This window comes from Bos mutus, chromosome 20 (genome assembly GCF_027580195.1).
Source record: "Bos mutus isolate GX-2022 chromosome 20, NWIPB_WYAK_1.1, whole genome shotgun sequence".
In the NCBI taxonomy this organism is placed as follows: Eukaryota; Metazoa; Chordata; class Mammalia; order Artiodactyla; family Bovidae; genus Bos; species Bos mutus.
Window position 1 is genome coordinate 42,355,709 of NC_091636.1, and position 12,302 is coordinate 42,368,010.

General features: G+C 39.3%; 1 pseudogene; it reads left to right on the plus strand.

Moving 5' to 3' along the window:
* The first annotated feature begins 4,097 nt into the window (after positions 1–4,097).
* On the plus strand, positions 4,098–5,338 carry LOC138984205 (histone-lysine N-methyltransferase SETMAR-like; annotated as a pseudogene).
* Positions 5,339–12,302: the final 6,964 nt, after the last annotated feature.

Here is a 12,302-nt window from a genome sequence, read left to right on the forward strand (position 1 = left end):
CAGAGCCATTTCACCTGCATGGCCTGAAGTGAGGCCAGGGGCCAAAACACAAGAAGAAAAACAAAAACCTTTCATTACAAATTAATTGGAAGAGAGAATAGGAAGAAAAGGAGCTTCTTCATCCCTTCTCTTTGCTCAAGAGATTGTGAATTCTAGTTGTTAGAGGGAGAATTAAACTGCATTTTATACTTGAGCATTTTTTAGACATGGCCAGTTTAAGGTGCAGAGGACTTTTAAAGACACAATAGTCTTAGAATTTCCTAGAACTTTTAATAATAAACCTGGAAAAATGATTAGTCCCTTGCTGGTGGGACTCACAGACATACACCCTGTTACTATGTGTAGTCAGGACTCTGAAGGATCAGCATGTGATTCCTGTGGTTACATTTTACCTGTTACTTGTAGCTGATTTCAGTTTTTGTTAAGCCCAAGAAGGAATACCTTACCTAAAATATTAAGGGTCACAAAGTTTAAAATGTAGACTCCAATAAATGCTTTGCTTTTGTACATGGTCTTCCTTTCTGTCACCCACTGGGGTTGATTTGTTCCCCTTTTCTACCTGATTTTGGAAAATACTCATTTGGGAAAGTGGTTAGATGATTTACTGCCCAAAGGGAAAATAATTTATCTTCACAATGGTGCTGAATTTAAAAACTTTACAGATGCTTGTTTATAAAATGAGGTATTCTCAGGAAAGGGGTTAAGAAGTTGAGCACTTAGTACTCACTAAGATGTTGGTACCTCACACAATAAGATGAGATAATAGTTTACTCAAGCAATTTAAAACCTTACTGGGGAGGTAATACCTTTCCTTGGATAGCTAGTTCATAAAGCACAAATGCATGAGGTTTCATATCTGTTGCATGATGACAAGGTGAAGGAGCAAAGAAGATGGATAGAGAGGTTGAAAAATCTTCCCAGATGAGATGGGGTTGAGTTAGATTCTGAAGTATAGGAAGGATTTAAGAATTTAAAGATGAGAAAGGAGAGAGTCCAAGACATTAGGAGATGTCAACAGCAATGATGAGCATGTCCCAGAGATTGAGAGGAGTCCTGATTTTTGCTATTGGCAATGTGCATTTATAATCTAATTGGAGGGCAGGTCACCACAATATTTTTCTTTTCTCTGAGTTCTAATGAGAAACATGCTTTTCATTTCCAGGTAGGACCCAGCTTTTCCTCTTTTGTGCCAACTTCAGCTGGTGAAGTGCTGTCTTAGCTGTAATAGCAGACTCTTCTCCAACAGGCACAGACTTATGTTAGAAGGCGTAGCATCCTGTCGCTTTTCACTTAGCATTTGCTTCAAATAGATGGAAAAAAAAAAAAAAAAAAAGAACGTTCTAGCAATTGGATGTTTTGCAGTAGCAACAAAACCTGTGTGAGAGCTGGTCCTTCACTGTTTGGCTTCTCTCTTAAAGATCCAGTGGTATTTCAGACTCCCTGTCCCTCATAACCAACATCACAACTTTGTCTTCTCTTTCTTTAATTTATGCATAAATAGTTTTGAGGAATAAAATAAAATAAATAGTTTTGCCACGAGGAAGAAAATGTCCTACCATTTGGCCCTATCCTGAAATTTTAAAATTGAAACATGTATAATATCATATATGAAACGAGTAGCCAGTCCAGGTTCCATGCACGATACTGGATGCTTGGGGCCGGTGCACTGGAATGACCCAGAGGGATGGTACAGGGAGGGAGGAGGGAGGAGGGTTCAGGATGGGGAACACGTGTATACCTGTGGTGGATTCATGTTGATATATGGCAAAACCAATACAATATTGTAAAGTTTAAAAAAGAATGTCAAAAAAAATTATCTTTTGCCTTCATGGTTTGAAAATATGAGAAACTGAAAAACCACCCTTTGAAAGTGAAAACTAAGTGGGTTACGTCAGATTCTGTTTTGAGGCACGGCTTCCTAATTATCTCGTAGGGCTCAAAAACCTTTCAGATAACAACCTAATTTTGGAAATACACTTCTTTCCAAGAATGAAAACGTGCCACAAGGCTGAGTGCTGTTATTATAACAGAGAAGGGGAACCTGCAGGCTGTGTGTGAGGCCAGCAGCCACGGCACCGGCTGTACATGTTTAGTATGCGAACTCACAGAGTGCTCCCAAGCCCACTGTTTCCCAGTTGTTACTGTTGGCTTGGCCTCCAACTGTCACCACCAAATGCTTTTTTTTTTTTTAGATTCCAAATACTGTTTTTAATGGCTGCACATAGTACAGCAAGGGTGTATATGGTCACCCTGCTTATTTAACTTATATGCAAAGTATATAATGTGAAATGCCAGGCTGGATGAAGCACAAGCTGGAATCAAGACTTCTGGGAGAAATGTCAATAACCTCAGATATGCAGATGACACCACCCTTATTGCAGAAAACAAAGAAGAACTAAAGAGCCTCTTGATGAAAGGGAAAGAGGAGAGTGAAAAATTTGGCTTAAAACTCAACTTTCAGAAAACTAAGATCATGGCATCTGGTCCCATCACTTCATGGCAAATAGATGAGGAAATAATGGAAACAGTGAGAGACTTTATTTTCTTGGGCTCCAAAATCACTGCAGATGGTGACTGCAGTCATGAAATTAAAAGATGCTTGCTCCTTGGAAGAAAAGTTATGACCAACCAAGACAGCATATTAAAAAGCAGAGACATCACTTTGCCAACAAAGGTCCGTCTAGTTAAGGCTATGGTTTTTCCAGTAGTCATATACGGATGTGAGAGTTGGACTATAAAGAAAGCTGAGCACTGAAGAATTGATGCTTTTGAATTGTGGTGTTGGAGAAGACTCAAGAATCTCTTGGACTGCAAGAAGATCCAACTCATCAATCATAAAGGAAATCAGTCCTGAATATTCATTGGAAGGACTGATACTGAAGCTGAAACTCCAGTACTTTGGCTACCTGATGTGAAGAACTGACTCATTAGAAAAAACCCTGATGCTGGGAAAGATTGAAGGCAGGAGGAGAAGGGGGTGACATAGGATGATATGGTTGGGTGGCATCACTGACTTGATGGATATGAGTTTGAGAAAGCTCCAGGAGTTGGTGATGAACAGGGAAGCCTGGTATGCTGTAGTCCATGGTGTGGCAAAGAGTCAAACATGACTGAGTAGATGAACTGAAGTGTAATAAAAGATAGAAACTCTTCAAGACAAAGGAGACCTTTATGTTCAATCTTTTCAACAAGCTCCACCTTTGTGTACCAGTTTTAGAGCCAAGTATATTACTCCTTGTTATCTGTACATAACTCCTCTAAGTGATGACTCCAGAATATATCTATTCTCATTTGATCCAGATGATTCCAACAACTACTTGGGATGAAGGTTCCTAATTCATCAAATTCAAAGTCAAATTGATTAATTATCTCCTCCCATTGCTTAAGTCTCCTACTTCAGCTAATTACTGTCATTCATTTTGATGATCAAACTAAGAACCTTAAACATGGTCTTCTCTTCCTTATTATGTTTATCTTTTTTAGTGTCTCCATTCTCACAGGGACTCTATTATAGCCACTCTTAATTTCTTACCCAGTTAACAGCACGGACACCTCATTCTTTCTGCCATCTTGAACATAGTCTTTGCACTGGCTTAATTAAGACATCTCTCAAAACACAAATCTGTTCATTACATGGTCTTTTCAAAATTCTTTACTCAAAGAAAAATATTTATATTTCTTGGCATGGATTATGTGCTCCTTTATAATTTGGCCCCAAGCTACTTTATTTTTTACTAATTTTTTTCACTCAACATTATCATGTATATATGCTATAAACACATAGAAATTGCCAGTCCTTTCCATCCAGTGTCCTTGCCTGGAGAATCCCATGGATGGAGAAGCCTGGTAGGCTGCAGTCCATGGGGTCGCACAGAGTCGGACACGACTGAAGCGACTTAGTAGTAGTAGTAGTAGTATGAAATATTAGGTGGATGCAAAAGTAATTGTGGTTTTTGCATTATTGAAATTTGTCTTTGATATTGGAATACATTTTTAAATAAATGTGGTTATGTTATACATCATTTTAATGCACGTTTGTTACTTCATGTTTTTTGCTAATGACATTACTTGGTGTTTATTTTATATTTATTTTAGACATGAAAATGATATTAGACAAAAAGCAAATTTGAGCAACTTTCTTATTCCAGTTCAAAACTGGTGGTAAAGCAGTGGAGATAACTCACAACATCAACAATGCATTTGGCTGAGGAACTGCTAGCAAATGTAGAGGGCAGTGGTAATTTCAAAAAGTTTTCCAAAGGAGATGAGAGCCTTGCAGATGAGGAGCACAGTGGCTGGCCATCGGAAGTTGACAACAACCAAGTGAGAGCAATCATCAAAGCTGATCCTTTTTGCAACTAAATGGAAAGTTGCTGAATAAGTCAACATCGAGCATACTATGATTGGCATTTGGTGCAAATTGGAGACATGCAAAAACTTGATAAGTGGGTGCTTCATGAGCTGACTGCAAATCAAAAAAATCATCCTTTTTGAAGTGTTGTCTTCTCTTATTCTGTGTAACAACAATGAACTGTTTCTTGATCAGATTGTGATATGTGATGAGAAGTGGATTTTTTACAACAACCAGGGATGACCATCTCAGTGGTTGGACCAAGAGGAAGCTCCAAAGCACTTCCCAAGGCCAAACTTGCACCAAAAAAGGTCATGGTCACTGGTGGTCTGCTGGCAATCTGATCCACTACAGTTTTCTGAGTCCCAGTGAAACCATTATATCTGAGAAGTATGCTCAGCAGATCAATGAGGTGCACTGAAAATTGCAATGACTGCAGCCGGCATTGGTCAACAGAAAGAGCCCAATTTTTCTCTACAACACTCAACCACACAGCACACAACCAAGGTTTCAAAAGTTGAATGAATTGGGTTACGAAGTTTTGCCTTATCCATCATATTCACCCATGTGTGTGCTGTCACTTCAGTCATGTCTGACTCTTTGTGACCCTATGGACTATAGCCTGCCAGGCTCCTCTGTCCTTGGGATTCTCCAGATAAGAATACTGAAGTGGGTTGCCATTCCCTCCTACAAGGGATCTGCCCAATCCAGGGATCAAACCCAAATCTCCTGCATTGCAGGCGGATTCTTTACCACTGAACCACTGGGGAAGTCCATATTCACCTGACCTCTCGCCAACTGGCTACCACTTCTTTAAGCATCTTGACAACTTTTTGCAGGGAAAATGCTCCCACAGTCAGCAGGATTTAGAAAACGCTTTCCAAGAGTTTGTTGAATCCTGAAGCACAGATTTTTACGCCACAGGAGTAAACAAACATTTCTTTTTTGCAAAAATGTGTTGATTGTAATGGCTCCTATTTTGATTAATAAATATGTATTTGAGCCTAGTTATAATGATTTAAAATTCAGGGTCCAAAACTATAATTACATTTGCACCAACTTAATACATTGTTTTCTGTTAAGCCTTACACCCCCTCATTTTTACTTGGTATTTATTTCATACATGTTAAAATTCTACTTAGCCTTTCAGACAGTTCAAATGTCACCACATCAATAACTTATTTCTGATCTTGCCCTTTCAACTCTCATTACCCTTTTTCTTTCTTCTGGCATGCATCAAGTTCTACCTTATAGCATAATTTAATAAAGGAAAGTTTGGAATTCTCATCACAAGTTTAGGTTCAAGGCTGAGTTTTTCTTTATCTGTGATCTTGGGCAGGATATTTAATTTCTTCTTGATCTATTCCTCACTTTTAAGGAATAAGGGAGGTAGATTTCCTTAAGTTATGAAGTGCTACAACTGTGGTTGTTAGTATTTAAGGAACCAGAAAATGATTATGATACTAAAGCTATGTTTGAAGGTACAATGAGTCAGGAACATTGCAATCACAACTTTTGGTTGATTGATCAGGGGTAGATTTAAGCACAGTTAGCAGAGGGCTGTCCAAAGAATCTTTGAGTTGACCAAGTCCACCACTAAAGTTCAAAGAGCTCTGGTTGCCACCATTCTGTAAGTTAAAACATGTGGTTTTTGGAGATGAGCAAATCTGGGTTTAAATTCTAAGCCAGCGTTTATGCTCTTACTTCTTTGAGATTCTGTTCCTCACCTGTAAAAATAATTCACTGCTAAGGATTTGCATGGATCTGTTATGAAAGGCACAAATGCTGTGAAATATCATTCCTTTTTGATGGTACAATTGTAGGAAATTGAATGTTTATTCTCATAATAAGTGAAGGAGAAACTCAATTTTCTTGGTATCCTGAAGAAGGATTTCTGGCTCTTAGTGCATCCTAGAACTGGAATTTCTCATTTTGGAGCAGTTTGGGGCAGTAGTGTGTTCATCATTGAAGGGTAGGGTTTGGGGGCTTCTCTGGTGGCTACATGGTAAAGAATCTGCCTGCAATGTGGGAAACCTGGGTTCAATTCCTGGGTTGGGAAGATGCCCTGGAGAAGGGAATGGCAACCCACTCCAGTATTCTTGCGTGGAGAATTCTATGGACAGAGGAGCCTGGTGGACTATATAGTTCATGGGGTCACAAAGAGTCGGACATGACTAAGTGACTAACACTTTCAGTTTCACTTCTGGTTATACTAACGTAGGAACATTCTTGATAAAACTGGATTTTACAAGGAAATACACAGATGGACCCATGGACTAAGTGACTAACACTTTCAGTTTCACTTCTGGTTATACTAACGTAGGAACATTCTTGATAAAACTGGATTTTACAAGGAAATACACAGACCCAGGAGCCTGATTAAAAATTGGATGAGCAAAATATCCTTGTCAACATTTATAGAATATACATTCTCTATATAATAGGCACTAAATAATCCCTCTCTCCCCTTCTCCCACCTTTCTTTCCCTCTCACCTAAAAAACTTTCTGTGGAACTTAAATGCTCTCTGACAGAAATCCTATGTGAAATATGTTCAACTCACCTTCCAAGATGATGATTAGAAGTGGCTGTGTTAAGAAAGACTGTGAAGCTGTGTCTGAGCTCATTGGGAAAGAGGACTGTAGTCAATTAATAAAATTTGCCATGGAAGTGCCATGGGGACAGTAGCAGCCGGCAAGCAATGTGTTTTTCATCCTTGATGCGTGTAGGTGACATGTGGCTGTTTAGTTCAAACAAATGTTCCTGAAATGGTTCAGAGGCAGCACTCTGTTAAATATAGACACAAGAGCTTCAAGTCTCATCTCAAGACCAAGGATACTGGCCTGATTTTGAAATCATGGGTTTTTGTTGTTGTTGTTAAGACTAAAGAGGCTGATAACTGAAATATTCAATAAAACAAAGTCACTAAGTTATTAAGCCCACATTGGATTGTCATTGCTCATAGAATAATGAATGCTGTTTTTTAAAATATACATTTACTTTCTCTTCTTCTTCAGTTCCTCAGTCTGAAGACTAACTAAATAATGCTTTTGAAACTCAATTACAACATAATAAAGTGCCCTACTGCTAAACATCATTGTGGTGTTAATTTTTAGAAATATTAAATGCACTTTTTAGAAATGATTTTTTGACCTGTAGGAATATTTGCAGTGAATCTCAATCTTTCCTTACTGTCTGGATAAAAGTTTCTACCCCTCTGCACCCTTCTTCCTAGAGCTGATCCAAAGGCTGAGGCTAATAAATAAATAGGCGTTCTTTTTCCAATCTACTCCCCAGGAAGTGTATGAGAATTTATGGATTCTCTTTGGTCAAGAGCAGATTTCTGGTATCTGAGTAGCTTAGGCAAAAGCATTCTCTTTCTCTCTCACTCTGGTGAGGAGGACAGGAGTATTTAAATTTCCAGAGCAGTTACCTTAATCATTTTCTGGGTTTGCTCTAAAAACTAGTCTGTGGTGGTGGTTTGTGAGTGACAGTGTGTGGATATTTTAGTTACTACCAGGTGAGACTCAGTTTCATCTCATTCTCTCAGGACCTTAGGGGATCTTTTGCTACACTGCTCAAATCCCCTCTCGGCTCCCCTACATTTGTTAAACTGAGGCCCAGCGATTACAGTTAAGCCTAGCACTGCATGCTGCTCTAATGCTGATCATTAACTGCCTGTCCAGATGGCCCCGGCTCTCACTGACAGACAGTAAGTCTAAATTGTTCATCTCCAGTGTTTCTTGTAGACTGCCCAATATGTTTACTGTGGTCCGTTTTCAGGAGGGTGACATTTAGCAGATCTGATGCTAGCATTCTGGCACTAGTCCTGAGGAGCAAAGTGGCAGATCTAGGCAGGACTGTGGAAGACTCAGTAAATGAGAAAGTTGCATCCGAAAGCACCGGTGTTCCCGTGTAGCCGACTATTTTAGTCATCTGTCAGACAGGTAGGAATTCAGGCTTAGTGCTCCATTCATGCTGGCCTGGAGAAGATTAGCAGTGCAGCAACTGACACTTCAAACTACTTTCCTTTAAGTCATGGAAGCAACGAGCAAGCAACAACAAAAAACATCAGTCTCACACCTACCTTAAGGTCATTCTCATAAATGTCAGTCATGCTGAGACCGGTGGCGTTTCTGGAGACATGTGTCATGAGGGACTAGCAGCTCACTCACATGCTGCTTAACAGTTGCATTCTCCTTTTAGAAGTTTTGTGTTAATGTCTATGTGTTCTCACACTTCTTTTAGTTCCACCTTTCTGCTGGCTCAGCTATCAACTTATTCAGTGTTTATCTTTATTTTCTGTTCCTAAGGGCCATAAATGCTAATACCAAAGGTAACTTTCTCATTTTTCTTTCTTTTGAAGTATCAGACAGTAAGCACCTGAAGACGCTGGATAGCTAGTTAAGAAGGCACAGTCATGTTCTGTGTGGCGACATCAAATCGCTTAGATATCAGAGTGCCAGTTATGTGCAAGGCACTTGGCTCCATGATATCATGGATCCAAGAAACTAGTCAAATTCCTGCTATCAAGAGGGTTTATGTGAAAAACACCTACCCTGTTAATCAAATACATTGTAGGTATTCTTTTGAAACCCCACCATAGTTGCTCAATTTCTAGAAAGCCATTCATTTCTTGGTAGTCAGCTTATAACCATGAACTATAAATATGTGCAATTCAAATAATTCTGGCTTCCTTTAAAAGGATGAATTGAAGAGTGCAGGAGGAGAAACAAGAAGACCCTGAAAACCTTGTGTAATATAGTCGATGAGAAGCACATAATCCAATGCATTGTATGGAAGCGGAGGAGGATGGGAAGGATCACTGCAGGCTGATACCATTATGGTGGTCTTTTGTAATGTTACCTATAAGTGGTAACTTTCTAGATCTCCTGGGCTTAAAATATACATATTTATTTTTCCTTTGGAAACAAAGGAACACAAAATACTACAGCTTCTCCAGGTATATGGAATAACAATGTTTTGTAGTTACTCTTTTTTATGACTCTAGTATATTTCAGGGCAATGAAAATGGGCCTTACATATTGGGAAAGAATTTATAATTTGAGAGGAAGCAAATCTAGATATGAAAGCAGCAAGATAATTTTCCTCTAAGGTTTTCAAACTTCCATTCAGCCTTACCGTTTGATAGCAGTGGTGATGGAGAGAGTGTTCGGTGTGTGTGCTTCAAGCCCCTGAAATGATCCTCCTTTCTCTGGACTTCAAAGTATAGAAATTGTTCCAGCCTCCTTTTCTACTTCAAACCACACTGTCTGGTGGTCAGACTTTGAACTCTGGACGAGAATAGAATTAGCCTTCAGGAACTTTGGGGGAGATTTATAAAATAAGCAATGAACATTTCTCTGCTTTCTAAAGACTTTTTGCTACCATTCCAATAACATCCCTGGTGGGCTATAATAAGCATAGTTTAAAAAAAAAATCTCTCTTGGATCTCTACTGCCCCACTTTCTGGTTTTGAACAGCTACCCAGGAAACTATTATCTCTGAAACAGTTTCTATTCTTATGTGAAGAAGGCAAATATGGGAAGGCTTCCTTAGTTTTCTCTAAAGGTAGGATTAGATGGAAGAATACAAGAATGAAGAGACATTTTAGGACTTTTCATCTGGTTTCATCTTTGTAACTTGACTTTGTGTGTTTAGATAATTTATTTTCTTTAACACATCAACTAAAAATTAATCAGTTGATCTAAGAAAGAAATGGAAATTTTTATTCTAGCAAATTTGATGATGTTAACCCAGGAAGGGCATCTCAGTTCTGAGAACTGTTTTGCTGGTTAGAAGTCAAGACATGGTTACATGATTTTTGAGACAGAGGGCTTTACATTAAATGATGTATTATTGACAATTTACACAATCCAGATCTAAGTGTTATTGTGGCCCCTTATAAGATCATGAAGGAATATTGCCTTTTAAATAGCTGTCTTTTTGATGATAGGAGAATGTTGCCTTTTATGATTGTGAAACTGTGCAATTCAGATTGGGTCTTGAACCCATGGCTTTTAATTGAGATCTCATACCTAATCTCAGGACTTAAAGAAGCTCAGGTTCTTTATGTCTCATTGCAGAAAGAATTCAGTGAGAGACAAAGTGATGGGTAAGTATTGGATTTAGGTAGAGTGATAAACATTCCACAGACAGAATGTGGTCTGGCTCTAAAGATGAGAATGGCCTTGGGAGAAACATACTCCGCAGATAGAGTATGGGCATCGCAGAAGGCAAGAGGCCCTGAAATGTGAGTTGGTTAGTTTTTATGGGCTAGGTAATTTCATAGGATAACAGATGGGAGAATTATTCCAATTACTTGGGGGAAGGCATGGAGAATTGGGCTGCATGCATGCTAAGTTGCTTCAGTTATATCCAACTATTTTCAACCCCATGGACTATAGCCCGCCAGACTCCTCTGTCCAAAGGATTCTCCAGACAAGAATACTGGAATGGGTTGCCATTTCTTTTTCCAGGGGATTTTCCTGACCCAGGGATCGAACTCACGTCTCTTTACATCTCCTGCATTGGCAGGTGGGTTCTTTAACTAGCGCCACCTGGGAAGCCAGGAATTGGGCTACTGCCCACATTTTGACCTTTTACGGTTGACCTCAGAACTGTCATAGCTCCCGTGGATGTGTCATTTAGCATGCTAATGTATTAGTAATTGTGTGTGTTTGTGTGTGTGTGTGATCTTATAATGAGGGTCAAAGTCCACTGGGAGTTGAATCGTCTACCATCTTGGACCTAATTGGTTCTAACTGGTTTTTGTATGTCCTATGACTAACACTTGCTCTTTGGAAGGAAAACTATGACAAACCTAGAGAGCATATTAAAAAGCAGAGGCATTACTTTGCCAACAAAGGACCATATAGTCAAAGCTATGGTTTTTCCAGTAGTCATGTACAGATGTGAGAGTTGGACTATGAAGAAGGCTGAGCACTGAAGAATTGATGCTTTCAAATTGTGGTGCTGGAGAAGACTCTTGCGAGTCTGATGGGCTGCAAGGAGATCCAACCAGTCAATCCTAAAGGAAATCTGTCCCAAATATTCAATGGAAGGACTAATGCTGAAGCTGAAACGCCTATACTTAGGCCACCTGATGTGAAGAACTGACTCCTTGGAAAAGACTCTGATGCTGGGAAAGATTGAAGGCAGGAGGAGAAGTGGGTGACAGAGGATGAGATGGTTGGATTGCATCACCAACTCGATGGACATGAGTTTGAGCAAGCTTCGGGAGCTGGTGATGGGCAGGGAAGCCTGTCATGCTGCAGTCCATGGGGTTGCAAAGAGTCAGACACTACTTAGTGAGTGAACAATAACAACAACAATGGCTATGTCACTTTTTAAAAGGCTATGTCACCCTCCTGTAAATGGACTACAGTAAACATATTGGACAGTCTACAAGAAACAGTGCAGATGAACAATTTAGACTTACTATCTGTCAGTGAGAGCTGGGACCATCTGGACCAGCAGTAAATGATCAGTATTAGAGCACCATTAGTGCACTGTCCCCTTCCTTCCTCTGTTTCAGTTCTACTTGTAAATATTTCTGTAATCTACTTTTCCCTCTCTGTTTATATTCCCACAAGCATTTGCTTATTTATTCAACACAATGTTTATTTATTATGAACTTAATATGTTACAGACACTTCCAGGTATGTACTGTGCATTGAGTGCTGCTATCTCAATGTAAGCTGTGTGCTAAAGTTTGTATGACTATGAGCATCTTTTCCCTACTAACTGTTCAGTGACATCATATTGAGGCTTAAAAATGGCAACAAATCAGAGTTTCCTTCCCCTGGAAGTTAGATATTGAATATTGCCAGCATACTATTCACATCTCTAATCTCTCACCTCTTATCTCAGAATAGCCTCCTAGTTGGAGTTCTCATTTGGTGATTACTTCCTGAACAGTGACAAGGCTGTGATCTTTTTAAGATATAGAC